The sequence below is a fragment of the Rhincodon typus genome, chromosome 17 (genome assembly GCF_021869965.1).
Source record: "Rhincodon typus isolate 14 chromosome 17, sRhiTyp1.1, whole genome shotgun sequence".
In the NCBI taxonomy this organism is placed as follows: Eukaryota; Metazoa; Chordata; class Chondrichthyes; order Orectolobiformes; family Rhincodontidae; genus Rhincodon; species Rhincodon typus.
In genome coordinates this window covers 31,739,925-31,754,130 of record NC_063348.1, presented here as the reverse complement: position 1 = coordinate 31,754,130, position 14,206 = coordinate 31,739,925, and the positions used below count along the sequence as shown (strand labels likewise).

The 14,206-nt window shown below is 38.7% G+C and overlaps 1 protein-coding gene across 4 annotated transcripts in view; it reads left to right on the top strand.

Moving 5' to 3' along the window:
* sox6 (SRY-box transcription factor 6) overlaps positions 1–14,206 on the top strand; it is a 480,402-nt gene that overhangs the window by 345,478 nt on the left and 120,718 nt on the right. The gene's annotated exons all lie outside the window — the stretch shown is intronic.

Genomic DNA, 14,206 nt, shown 5'->3' with positions numbered 1-14,206 from the left:
GGAAGCTCAGCACAAACTGGAAGAACCACATTGCATTTTCCACTTGGCGACCTTGCAGCCTTCTGGACTCAATATCGAGTTCAATAATTTTAGGGCCTAAGTGTTTTCTCCCATGTCCTTACCCCAAACTCACACACCTGGCCTTGTCATCACATGGGCTGCTCCTACAAAAAAACCCATTGTCAGCCATTAACGGTCCCCATTAGCAGTTATTTATTTGCCTAGGCTGACCTTTGTCTGCCCAGCTGTTTCTCTCTCTCTCTCTCTCTCTCTCTGTGGGTTCTAACTCCACATACCAATTATTCTTCCCCATTCCCCCCACCCCACCTTCAGCATATATACCAACCTTTTACTAGCTAAAACCAATTGTGGAGAAGAGATACTGGACCTGAAAAATTATCTCTACTTTCTCTGCACAGATGCTGCCAGACCTGCTGAGTTTTTCCAGCAATTTCTGTTTTTGCTCCCATGCTTTGGTATTGTTCTGGAGGTGGTTAAAGTTGAGGGGAGTTTGTTTCCCTCTTCTTATGACTTTAATGAGACATTCCTGCCCTTTTTTTGGCTGTAGTAGAAGTTCTTTTCTTCAGTTTTGCAACTATTAATTGAGGATTTCACACCTTTCATAGGTTTAATCAAGAATTGCCAACTTTTGCGGGTGTCCATCTTAGGCCGGACACTTCATTAAATTGTCCAATGCTTGTCTGGTTTAACTGATTATGTTTCCGATTTCCCAGCTCACTATTCCTGGTTTTTGTAAGTTTCTCTCTTAGATCTGTTTGTTTTGTATTTTTTTTCCCTCTAGGTGTTACCTCATGGTGTCCATGAACTATGGCAGCAGTGTTTGATCTAAGCTTCAACTTATCTGTTAAAATTCCAGCCTTTCAGATTCAATCAATGCACTATTTAAAATTTCTCATCTGTACCAGTGATTTTTAGATGTTGACGCACAAACTATCTATCAGTTCGCTCATCGGCTAAACATGGACTTGGGATTGCTCCCACAGACCATTGGCTTATAATGCAGCCTGTCCTTGGAGCTGCAGGTTGCCCCTGCTCCAGCATGTCTTCCATCAGATCTAAATTGCTTTCTGTGTCATTATTTTTTGAAACATTGTTGCTGATTTGATCAACGTTGCCAAGAAAATAAGGGAAATAAATTGAGTAGCCACAGAAAATTATTTCTGTTAGGGAGTTTATGATCAGGAGGCAGAGTCTAAAAATTAGATCCAGACTTTTCAGGAGTGAAACAAATACAAAATATTGAATACTGAAGGAAGTTGGCATCTGTGCAAGACTGAAGAAGTCATATTGGACTCAAAACATTAGTTTCTTTTTCTATCTCCATAGATGCTGCCAGACCTGCTGAGTTTCTCCAGCATTCTGTGTTTGTTTCAGATTTCCGGCATCCACAGTATTTTGCTTTTATTATTCGGAAGTGAAATTGGAAAACACTTCTACAAACAGGAGGAGGTAGACATTTGTAACTCCCTTCTGCATCTATCTTACTGGATATTAGCCAGCTGTGTATATACTCGATAAAAACCAAAAGAACTGCAGATGCTGTAAATCAGGAACAAAAACAGAAGTTGCTGGAAAAGCTCCACAGGTCTGGCAGCATCTGTGAAGAAAAAATCAGAGTTAACGTTTCGGGTCCGGTGACCCTTCCTCAGAACAGATATACTCGCGTATATACTCGAGTTAGGCTAAGGCCATTTACAGGAAATGTCTCTAATACTGACTGTTAAGAAAATGTCAAAGTGAAAACCCAAAAATGTAAGTTTTCTAATTTTGTTTCATACTTTTTAAAAGACCAAGTGTTCTTTCTTTCACTAGTGGTATGGTGTGGGATCTACAAAATACATGTCCTATTTTTAATTACCCTTCCAAAAAAAATGAGAGAGCATGAGAAATTCTCAACTTATCAGTCAGCTCATCCTGTCATGTGAGGTTAAACAGCTGCTTAAATAGAAATAATTGTATTGAAATGAGGTCACAATGACATGAAATGAAATGTTAGCACAAAAAAAGGAACATTTAGTTCCCGTTTAGCAGCTAATCATGTCGATAAATTTGGGCTATTGTTGCTCTTTGAGATGCTGACATCTGAATACTTTCTTCTGGTAGCATTAGGCTGAACATATTCATGTTAAGTGCCTTTGTGTGCAGGTTTTATGTCATCATTAAACAATCTATTTCAAATGAACCCTGCTGTTGAAAGTCTCTGGCACTGATGGAAAAATACTACTTTTTCTATTAAGCACCATTTAGCATTACTTTTTTCTCACCTTGTTTTATTCAAAATTAGCCCTGGAAAGTCATGAATTAGGATAGAGTTGCACCTTCACCTCTGGTTAAAGTACCAAAAGAGTCCATTCTTCTTTCAGAAGCTGTTGTATTTGTCTTCCCTTAACTTGGTGGAAAGACTATCAGATGGGTTAAGGTCATACCAAGCAACCCTCTTTGCCTGATTTGACTTCCTATGCTTCAACCTGATTTAATGTCTGGAGAGTAAAAATGAAAATTGACTCCCTTGTTTTTAAAACTCCATGGCATTCACCTGTATTTGTTCCTGAGTAAAGACACACATGTTATTTTAGTCTGTTTCTTGATAAACACGAACACCCAAAATCTAAACTAACTTGACTTTGAGCAGAACAGTCAGGCGTGAAAAATTCAGTTTAGCAGATTTTGGAAGTTAATATCTCGAGTAAGGGAACTGAATAAAAATCCTGCACCCCTCATCCATAGTCAGATTAACTTATGATGGTGACTGCTGCTGATTTTCATATTTAATACAATTCTTGATCTGAGAGAGAAACATTGGCTTTAATCACAAAGTCAGAACAAACTGAAACATCTCATGTAAGGTCATTTTTATTTGAGCTTAATACTCTGATATTAGAGCTTATGAATTGTGCTGTTATTTTCATGTCACAAATCCTCCCAGTTGGTTGCTTGAGCAGAGATGACATAAAGCCCCTTAAGAAAAATTTTAATTACTCTCCCGACCAGTTTATTTGCATTGCAGGCTTGATGACGAGTGTCACACAGAGTAGCACTCTGACTGACTGCTGCAGATGCTGAGTCTCAAGTACTCTGAGTCAGATCTTTACTGTGGGTCTACTGGGACAAACAATAGCACCTGTTCCTCACAAGATATCGGGCCAGTAGTCCATTTATGTATCTTTAATGAAGCTCTGGGGCAGATGGCAAAAGAAGGAAGAAAAAAAATTGCATCGTACACCATTTACTGCTGCATAGACAAAGGGAAAAAAAGCGCTGCCTGTGCAACAATGTGCTATTTTTACGAGCAGCAAAGAGACAGTGTAGAAGTGTTCCAATGGCATCTGTTACTCTTTTATCTTTCAGAGGAGTGTTGAAAGCATTTGTTCAAGCAATTAAAAATTTCTGGGCATGTCGCCGATTTCTCAGCTAAAACCGGTTACACAGAAATATATATATATTTTGTGTATATCTTTCGATATTCATAACGTCTGTATATGTTTGGGAGAATGATTGTGAGGACAACCAGTTAATCCTCTTCTATGAGGGCAAGAAAGGGGTGGGGGTAATGGTGGTGAATTAAATCTGTTAAGTAATCTGTTAGCTGTAAAGTGCTTGTAGGCGTACCTCAGCTAAAAAGGAAAAGAACGAAACCAAGGAAAAACAGCAAGCAAAAGCTGGCTTATTTCATGCCCCAGTGATGTGGTGGTAATTGCACAAAACTCTTTTTATTGCGTACTGGTTTAATGGAGAAATTCATTTAGACAGAATTTGGTAAGGTGTTTAATTCTTGCGCGCCCTTTATTAACCTCAGTTCCCAAAGCTTTCCCGAGTAGAAACGGTTCATTGACAAGTTAAAGCCACAGAGTCCTTTCTAAACATTTTATTTTATTCTCCTCGCATGACACCTCCTCAGCCACATACCAGCCCCAACATTCTCATCACCTCTGCCAAAACTACCTGAGGCTCACTCATGACAGTTTGTCTTGTTCATGACTAACTGCATGATCAATGATCATTGATGCTATAGCGTGTGGAAATGTAATCAGATATGGAGGGAATTAGATGTGTTTCAATGCGTTACATGGCAATTCCAATGAGGGCATAAAGACACAATAGTAAAATAAAGCAGAACATTAGTAAATTAACTTTGAATTTTTACTTTATTTTTCATTGCTATTTGAAGATCAGTGTAATATCATATGATGAATTAGTTCTGTAATATAGAAAATAAAAATATAGTGCATCACATCGTAAGTTATTTTTAACAATAGATTACAGGGAAATTCCCAATCTTATATATAATAAAAGAAGTCTTATAATACCTTTAAATAAAGCTAAATGGTCACTTGCTGTCCTAGTATGAATTATTGCTTAAAGGGAAATTCTACACATCTTACTAAAATATCTACTCTAATGAGTTGGTATTTGTTAGTAAGTTCCAAGATAAACACCTTCCATTATGATGGTTTTGAACTGAAATGTCGGAGAAATATTTGCAGAATTAAACCATTTCAAGCTCTAACACTTTTTGTAATTCCCAATGTGATTAGTAGGGTCCTGAATTGGCCTGTTATTTTAAACTGGGAGTCACCGGCAGGAAAGGTGAGAAGCAAGACAAGACAAAGAATGGTATTGTGAAATATGACGATGATTTTTTAAAGGAAGGATCAAGAGATTAGTTTATGCAGTTCAGGAATGTCATGACAAATTATTCCTTCGCCAATATGGAACACTAGCTTGACTTTAAATTGCAATATTCTGATTTTTAAGCTTTTTCTTTTGTCAATGTCATCCTCTTTTCACCTAATTTCATTTCAGAATACTTCAGTTATTGCATGCCACCTTGGCTTTGCCACAGCAGATGGCACAAGTCATGAATTTACTGATAAATCCAATTGTACCAATTTTTGATCTTGATGGTGCATCAATTTGATGGAAAATAAAGAGGTCAATAGTTTGGAAAGCTATGGAGGAGAAGCTGGGAAATTTGATCTTGCTGGATCTGTATAGAATCCCTACAGTGTGGGGACAGGCCCTTCAGCCCAACAAGTCCACACCAACCCTCTGAGCATCCCACCCAGACCCATACCCCTGTAACCCACCTAATCTACACATCCCTGAACACTACGGGCAATTTAGCATGGCCAATCCACCTAGCCTGCACATCTTTGGATTGTGGGAGGAAACCGGAGCACCCGGAGGAAACCCATGCAAACATGGGGAGAATGTGCAAACTCCACACAGACAGTCACCCGAGCATGGAATCGAACCCGGGTCCTTCGTGCTGTGAGACAGCAGTGCTAACCACTGAGCCACATATGAAGAGAAATTCTGACAAAGGATTGGGAGGTCACGTTTGTCTTCTCGGCCTAACTGAAACATCCACAATTTATGGAGAATGAAACGAAGCTAAAAACAAAATGAACATTTTCTACTTTGTTGCGATCTGAATGCAAATTGAACTTAAAGTTGCACTAGTTTTCAAAAGGTTTATTGTGGTTTAAGTGCATAGTCAAATTTGTCTTAATATTGTGAATGTAAAATCTGCTGTGAACCAGTGCAATCAGTCACTCTTTTAGAATGTAACTTTCAAAAATAAAGAAATTAAAGGTTCCCTGATATTTAAGAGGGGTAACCAAGTAACATTTTGTATATGAGATAACAAGGTGTAGAGCTGGATGAACACAGCAGGCCAAGCAGCATCAGAGGAGCCGGAAGGCTGACGTTTCGGGCCTAGACCCTTCTTCAGAAACATTTTGTATATGCAGCTAAAAATCAGATTATCACAAAAAAAATGTTTTCAATTGGAGTGTTGATTCCACCACAGGACTAATTTTATTTTAGGTAATTGAAAAATACCTTTTTTTTTCAAAAAAATTGTAAAGCAGAATTTACTAGTTACATTGATGTACTTGGGTCATTTCTTATTAAGTTCAGTGAAGTAAAGGATTTCAAAAGGAACCTTGGTGTCTTGCTGCTGGAAGAATAGCTTAATTTTAAGAGCAGTGGCCAAGAAGTGGCCATGGTCCGTTTCCTGCGTCAGCTTTAAATGCGGAAGATCCAAGAACTTGATATTCGCTGGACGTGGACTTAGTGCAACATCGCATGCTGAAAGATGGAATTTCTGAAAATGTCATGCTCTGTCAATATTGCATTTAATATGTGTTCAAATCTTTGGAATGAGAGTTTAATCTATAATCTGCTGAGGATGTGTCCACCTCCCTTTTAAAAATTATTTCTGGAATCAACATCCACTGCACTTCCAGGTGAGTTCTGACAATGTTCTGAGTGAATAAAGGTCTCTGATTTTCCCCTTTGAGTATTTCTGTACATGGACACAGAGGGTGGAATTGAATTCTCCCCCTGGAAGTGGGTGGAAACGTGCCAGGGCCATGTAGTCATGCAGAAAATTTAAGTTCGGGACAAGAAGGGAGAAAGATGTCTGTTCTGTCTGAAAACTAATAGAGACCCTCAGACCTGTTTAAGGACTTTATTCTGCAACAGCTAGTGCCCAACCCTAAATGAATGGGGGCCAATCCAGGTGACAAGCTGCCAAGTAAACTCTGGGTTATGGCCTTTTGGTGAGTGGTTACCTCCTACTTGTGCAAATTTTGGCCAACAGAGTAACTCAGCTGTAGTGAGGGCTGCCCATAACTGAACCTGTGCCCGCCTTTTAAGCTGCCTTCTTGCACCCCTTTCTAGGCCTTCCTTGAGCCTTCCATACCTACCTTTCTTACAGGTTCCAGTGACAATCCTGGACGAATTGCAGTACAGGCAGCGGCCAGTGCTGAGAGTGGGGCTGCCATTACTAGAGAGTTGGCCTCAAATTGGCTAGCAACTCTCAAGGGGCTGGAAGATCTCCCTGAATAGGAGGGAGGCCCCAGTGTCAGTGCTTGATTGATGCTAAGTTGGGTCTTGAGGGCTCACAGTGGTGGTGACAAGATTGTCACTGGCTGTCCAGCCAATGGACCAATTCAGCATTGTAAGAATGAAATTCTGGCTCAAGTTCTTTATTCTCATCTACAATTTTCAAAATCCAGCCATTTACAGTGCACTGTATTTCTGTGTTAGTAATTTTGCTCATTACCATACTGAAATTCTTTTGCAATCCTTCACCGATGCCCACTTTACCATCCTATTGAAGTCATCCTGAAGCCTATAATTATCGTCATGTGGATTTTGGTGCATCTAGATTGTCAATAAAATGCCAAAGAATAAACGACCCGAAATATTAGTGGTTCCCTTAATTAAGGAGAGAGAGTTTTTCTTTCTGTTGTGTTTAAGAACTTCAAGGTCATTTAAGAGATCTGTCACCAGGTAGCATTTTTTGATAACAATGATAAAGGCAAAATCTGAGGGATGGAATTTAATGCCTCTACCATAGGGGAGGTCAGAGTCAGGAGTGCTGTGTAATTTGGGGGGCAGGGTCCATGGAAGAGATCCAAGTCCCTTCAATTTAGTCTAGGGTAGGAAAAGTGGATGCTGGCCATCTGACCCAGAGATTATGCCTCATCCTGCTGCTGTTGGAGCTGAGCAGTTTTGACAGAGGCCCCTATCCAGACCATGATCTTCTGAGAGTGCCCCTCATTCAAAGGCACTCTGCACTGAAACAAAGGCTCCAGCTTCAGGAAGGTAAGAAGAAGGGGCTTAACCCACGTTTCTCCTCTCTGCTGCCCTGCAGCTATCTGTGGTTGGCATATTGGTTGGTTGATGTAGGAGCTGCCAATCTGAGGATGGAAGAGGAGAGATATCACAATTGCCTGACCATGATCTTAGAGGGGTGTCCCCCTCTAAAAGACAGCCAGCAACTGCACTCTGGCCTCACAGCCATTATAGGTCAGGGGTGGTCCCTTGTAGAATCTATCAATCCACCTCCTTCCAGCCCCAGTCTTCCACAACATTTCACTCTCAAACAATCTCCTTAAGTGTGGGCACCCATGCATTATGTCTAAAAATCCCAGTTGGCATGGAAGTGAGACTTCAAATTATCAATAATTGTCTTCAATTAGTTGCCCACACATTCTGCATAATTTAAAAATCCCAGTCCAATAGCTGTTGTTAACCATAAGTGCCATTAATAATATAGACATATTATTCTGTATATATAAATATAAATATTAAATCCTGAGATGACTTGACTGGATGGATGGTGAAAGGGTGTCTCCTCTTGTGGGAGAATCTAGAACTCAGTTTAATAATAAGGAGGCTCCCATTTAAGACAGAGATGAGGAAAATCGTTCCCTCTGGGGGTTGACAGTCTTTGGAATTCCGTTCCTCAAAAAGTAGTGGATGTAGAATCTTTAAATATTTTTAAGGTAGAGGTAGGCAGATTTTGGATTATCAAGGAGCTGAAAGATCACTGGGGATATCCTGGAATGTAGAGTTGAGGTTAAAATAAGATCAGCCATGATTCTTATTGAATGGTGGAGCAGGCTCCCAAGGCTGAGTAGCCTGCTCTTGTTCCTTTTTTGTATGTCTGTATGTTCTCACCTGAAGTCAACCATTTGTATTTATGTAACATTTTAAAAAGTTACAAAATGTCCCAATGTGATACAAAGGACTGTTCAAAAGCAAAATTTGACACTGAGCCACATATTAGCACTGATGGCCAAATGCTTGATCACAGAGGTAGGTCTTAAAGAGCATCTTATAGGAGGAAAGCAAGGCACTGACCAAATTCCAGACCAAAGATCCTAGGCAACTGTAAGGCATGGCCATAAAAGGTGGAGCAATTAAAATCAAATATGCACAAGAGGTAGAGGAACACAGGGGTCTCAGTTGAGTGCACAAACTCGAGCCATTTTGACTGAGAGCCAATGTAGGTCAGCATGAATTATGTTTGGATTAGTAAGGATGCTGCCAGCAGAGTTTTAGATGAATTCAGATCAAGAAACATAAGGAATGTGTGTCTTTGTCCAAGTCACAAAGGATGTAATTTGTGACTTTAAGAACAGTTTATGTTTCTCTTTCCAACAGCAGTTGCTGTTAGCTTTTCGACTCTATTTCCAATTCTTTCCTTTTAGCCTTTATCTGTTTATATTCCTCTTCACATACTTACTCAATTCCCTTTGAGAGGACGTTATGGTTTATGCTTCAGTAATGATTTGTGTTAGAGTATTCCATGTTCTAATAACCCTTTGTGTGAAAAACAATATTCTAAGGTGTCCCTCGGTACTTCTGGTGCTAAAGCTAAAACTAAGCTCTGAATTGTTCCTGATTCCCGATTTACCGACTAGTAGAAACAATCTTTCATTGCCTACCCTCCTAAAACCTTTAACAATTTTGTAAACTTCAATCAGTTTCTCCTATCTTCTGTTAAAGTGAAATGAAATGCAAATTGTGTGTAGTTCTTCACAACTATAACCTTTCATTATGACATAATTCCGGTTAATCTTTTCTGTACTTTTTCCGTAACATTAATATCTCTTCCTTTTAAGTAGATAACCACAATTGTACGCACAATTGTGACCCAAACAATTTATTTGACAAATTCAAATTCATTTTTCTGCTTTTATATTCAGTGTCTCGATATGTGAAACCAAGAATTGCCTTTATGTCTTCTATTGTTCTGTTTAAGGATTCTTCTGTTCTCACATTTATTTCTTTTGTTCTGTCCCCAAAATGTACAGTTTCACTTACTTGCATCAAATTTTTCAAAACCACTGATGTTCTCTTGAAAACCTCTACGTGCATAACCCCAAACACGTGCAGCACACAAATTTACTATCCTTCTAAATTTGTACCAAATGAGAAAGAGAATGACTTGCATTTATGTGGTTACTTGTATGGTCACTAGATATCTCAAAGTGCTTTAGACCCAATGGGATACTTTTTACTATGTTATAATTCAGGAAACAAAAGCAACAAATATTGATATAATTCACCATGTATTTAAACAGGTGGAAAACAGAATGTACATTCTTGAGGCACCATCCATATTCTGTCAATTTCATAACAAATTTATTCATCCATATCTCTGGCCTCTGCCCCGTGCTGTGCTCTATCCAGAGTTTACATGCCCTTTAATAGCCTGTGTCCCAAATTCGCACAATTCTCTCATGTGACATCTAATCAAACAGTTTCTGAAAATCTGTATATACAGCATTACATTTGCTTTGTCTACATACTGTTTAATTTTACAATTAAATTAGCCAAGCATGACCTGCCCTTTAGAAATCTATCCAACCTGTCCCTGATGATTTCTGTAAGTGCTCTGAATGCATAAGTATTCTGTATTTTTATAGAAGACAATGAGGTAGACAGATTCTTTATCATCTTTTGCTGATATCTTGACTCTGATTACAACTTGATCAGTATGCCATGTACATATTCAACACTGCAAATAGGATGAAATAATTTGGTGGTTGCATCTGTTCCTAATTTGATGATGTAAGTTGTAATGGAAATATAAGTGTAACTTTAAAATGTTCCAAACCGTTGCATGTGCAGCTAAACTGCATTTGCACTTCACCACGTGTTAAGTTTACTTGACAGTATTTTCTTTAAGTTTAGGGATGTGTATGGCCTGCTTGGTGTGCCAGAAGAAAGAAAAATATTTATTGGTTTAACCAGCAAACCTCTTGCATTGAACAAATAATAATTTATTGCATGTTGACAATTAGTTACAGTTACATTAACATTAAAATACAGTGAAATGGCGCACATAAAGAGAACCTGGATGTTAAGTCTTACTTCCTTGAGATCCTAAGCTGTTCTGTCCCTAAGTCCACATGATATTATCATAGTGGGTGCTGCTTATTCTACAACTCAGTATTAGCCTGTTCAGATCCACAGATATCACCCCAAATTCTTTTTTCCCTGTTTATTAATATTACACATTTGTGTATATAATTACAATTACCAGTTTATTTCAAGTCAATGAAACAACATGTTGGGAGGAGTATGTAACAGGTGGCTGATATAATGCTGTCTATTTTGTGTCTTCATCGTATCTACTTTCATCCAGAGAGTGATAGCCTAACAATGAAACCTCTCATAATGAAGCATGCCACATTCACTGACATTGTCGTGGCAGTTTCAAATAAGCTACAAAGGGGAATCCTTCCTTGTTGAACATTGTACCAGGCATTGGCTAGGGAGCAGACTTGGCCATATGTGAGTGTAAATGAGGACTCTTAGGAGTTGGGGGAAATCACCAATCTGTAAAATGACAGAAAATGGAGTATGTGATATCACCATATAATAACTTAATCATGTTCTTGTATCAAACCAAAAGACAATGCTGACTTTATTGAGCTTCTCGAAATTAAGCTGAAAGTTGGGGGAGACACTGAAGTGTGCTCAGATGCAACAGTGTAAATCTCTGACCTATTTTCCACAGCCATCTGCCTGATTTATTATTACAAGCTCTTTTAAAATGAGACAGCTAATAAGAGTTATGAGTATCTGTAAACTCCTTTTGTTTGCATGAATCCTGATTACATCAAAGGAAATGGGTTGGAGGAGTGACAGAGCCCAATGGTATGCGAAAGTTAGTCTATTATGTGCAAAGTCCATACTGAAGTATCCCAGGTTAATGATTATAATTGCCTTAATTTTTATTCGTGTTTACTCGCACTTTTCAGTTTGTAACTCCAGCCACTTAGCAGATAATGTTAAGTCTAAGGAAACATATCCAACACGTCAGCAGGAACTAGCAGTAATAAACATAAAGATGATAAGGATCTCTCAAATTCTTGCAACAATTTGATCCTCGGAAGAGAAAGTGGTGTACATTTAATTAATAGATGCTTACAATTGCATTAGACTTTTAAATTATTAAGGAGAGTTTTCCCCTTTTCTGGGTTTAAAGACTGACATTAAAGTGCTGCTTTAGTGAAACTACCCCATGATGCAGATGGTTAAAATCGTTGCTAATACTGCTGCTCCTCATTTAGGTGCACACTGGTTTGAGTACTAGAGTGGATCAGTACTTGAGTGGTATACCTAAGCAAAATTGTTAAATGAATAGAAGCAGTCTTAACATTGATTTAATGCAGTTGGTATTTGGAATAATGGCAACAATGGCTTTGGTTAGGCTGTCATTCATTATTGATCCAGTTTTAAATATCATCGCACATGACCTTGACTAAATTCAGTCCATGATTTCATAAGGGTACTGTGTGAAAGTCTAGTTCAATATATGATCAGGTCCATATGCAGCAGAAATGTAAAGACTTTGCTTGTGATACTGTGTTTGCTCCTCATCTGTAATCTGTGTTGGTTTGATAATATTGGCTTAGTTGCCCCATTAACATTACATTTCAAAGCAGGGCTTTTTCTATCATGGACAATATTCCTATAATACAGACATCCTCAAATTGTTAGAACACTTCTCAATTTGTGGTGAGTTTTAGGAAAGAAGACTATAAGAAAAGATGCCAGAACACCAGATGCTATACAGGACACTTCAGTGAATTAACTCCTAGATCCTCTCTCACCACCCACAGTGTTTGGCTTCTTCAGATAATTACTCTTGGCAAAGGGATGTAGAAGATATGTCACAGCCAGAACTCTGATAGATATGATAAACATCACCAGATAAATATTGAGTGGGGTTGTGGTCAGGCTTGCTGGTGGAGATCTTTATCCTGTCTTAGTGATGGCCCTGATATCCTCTGTTTATAACATCTGTGGTATGTATTTAACTAATAATAATAAATTCTAATAAGTATTTTTACAGTCCAAGAAAAACAGTTGAAGCTGCTTTCAAATTTTGCTTTGTCATACCTCTGGAAAAATAATTTTTATTGCCGCCTTATTCTGCAAAGGAGGAGGAAAAGCAAAAAAATGAAGAAGAATAAAAAATAGCTGCAGGCTAGTCATGTGTATATGAGCACCACCTTTGTGTAAACCTCATTATTTCACTGACATGCATATTCATGAAGGCTCATTGAACTCCAAAAAATGTTCCCATACAGGACCTAAGTATGAATTTTCCAAAGGCCAGAACACATTGTTTTGTGTACGGTTGTACTGGAAATCTGAACGCTATCTACAGAGGCTTGCAGAGAGAATATTAGTCAGGCCAGCGGCAATCTTGTTACTAATCCATTTCAATGACAATTACTGGAATGACATTCATACTGCATGTTGACAAGGATCTGATAACTTTAATAAATTTAAATATATGAACACAATCTGTGACAGGTATTTGAGGCAGCAAATTGTGCAGCAACAAATCCACATGGTGGCTTAAACATTTAGAGATGCATTGTATTACAGCTAAACTTAGTTACGTGTACGCAAGTTTGTAGAATGGAATGTTGGCCATGCCCATTGATTTAACAGCCACATGAAATATGTTTGGATAAATGGAGATTTTACCTTCGTGTTGACTTATTTCCGAATTTGTGACATACCTGTTGGTCATTCTCACAATCATATTATTCCAACTTAGATTGTGCTAAAGTTGATGTGATGTTAAACCTAGTGAAGGTCTGAAGTTAAGTAAACTCTTAATCAATAAATTCACCTGATCCCAAAAACAGAGGTGGAGAGATAGGGAGAGTAGGAGAGGAGCAGGTCGGATGTTGTTGGTACATGTAATACTAAAGAATATAAGCTAGGAAGGACCAAAGCTCATTATCCAGTTATACTGAGCCAGTTATTCAGTTCCAGAAATGCAGTGGAAGGTTTAATCAGAGGCTAATGGATGGGGGTGGGGTAGGGCAAGAAGCAGTCTGGGATGCTACTCCTGATTGCTATACTTGTTGGAAATGATAGAAATCGTGCTTGACTCTGAAGCCTTCCATGACTGAATAACCTTTTGATTCCCCTTCACCATGTATCATGACCCACAAAAGCAAATGGTATTTGAAGAAGGTACAGGCAGCAGTTGATGCCCATGGACCCATACTCCAGCATGAGACAGTACCTCAGCAATAGAAGGGAGAAACAGGCCCATCAACCTGAATATATTTGCGACCCATGGCAGCCATTTGATTGAAGAAAGACTATGTCTTTATCATGGTTTGACAGGTTGAGATCCGTTTGTCTGTCTCTGAGTACACTTGTACCAGCAGAAAACAGTCCATCAAACTGTGAATGGTTTTTAAACTCACTGGGAAAAGACATGCTGCATAAATACACAATCCCCAGTGAAAATGCAGTGTGCTAACAGGGAGCTAGCACTTTAACAGTTTATGAAATGCTGTCTATTTGGTGTTTGCACAGAGGTGCTCTGACGAATGAAAGTATG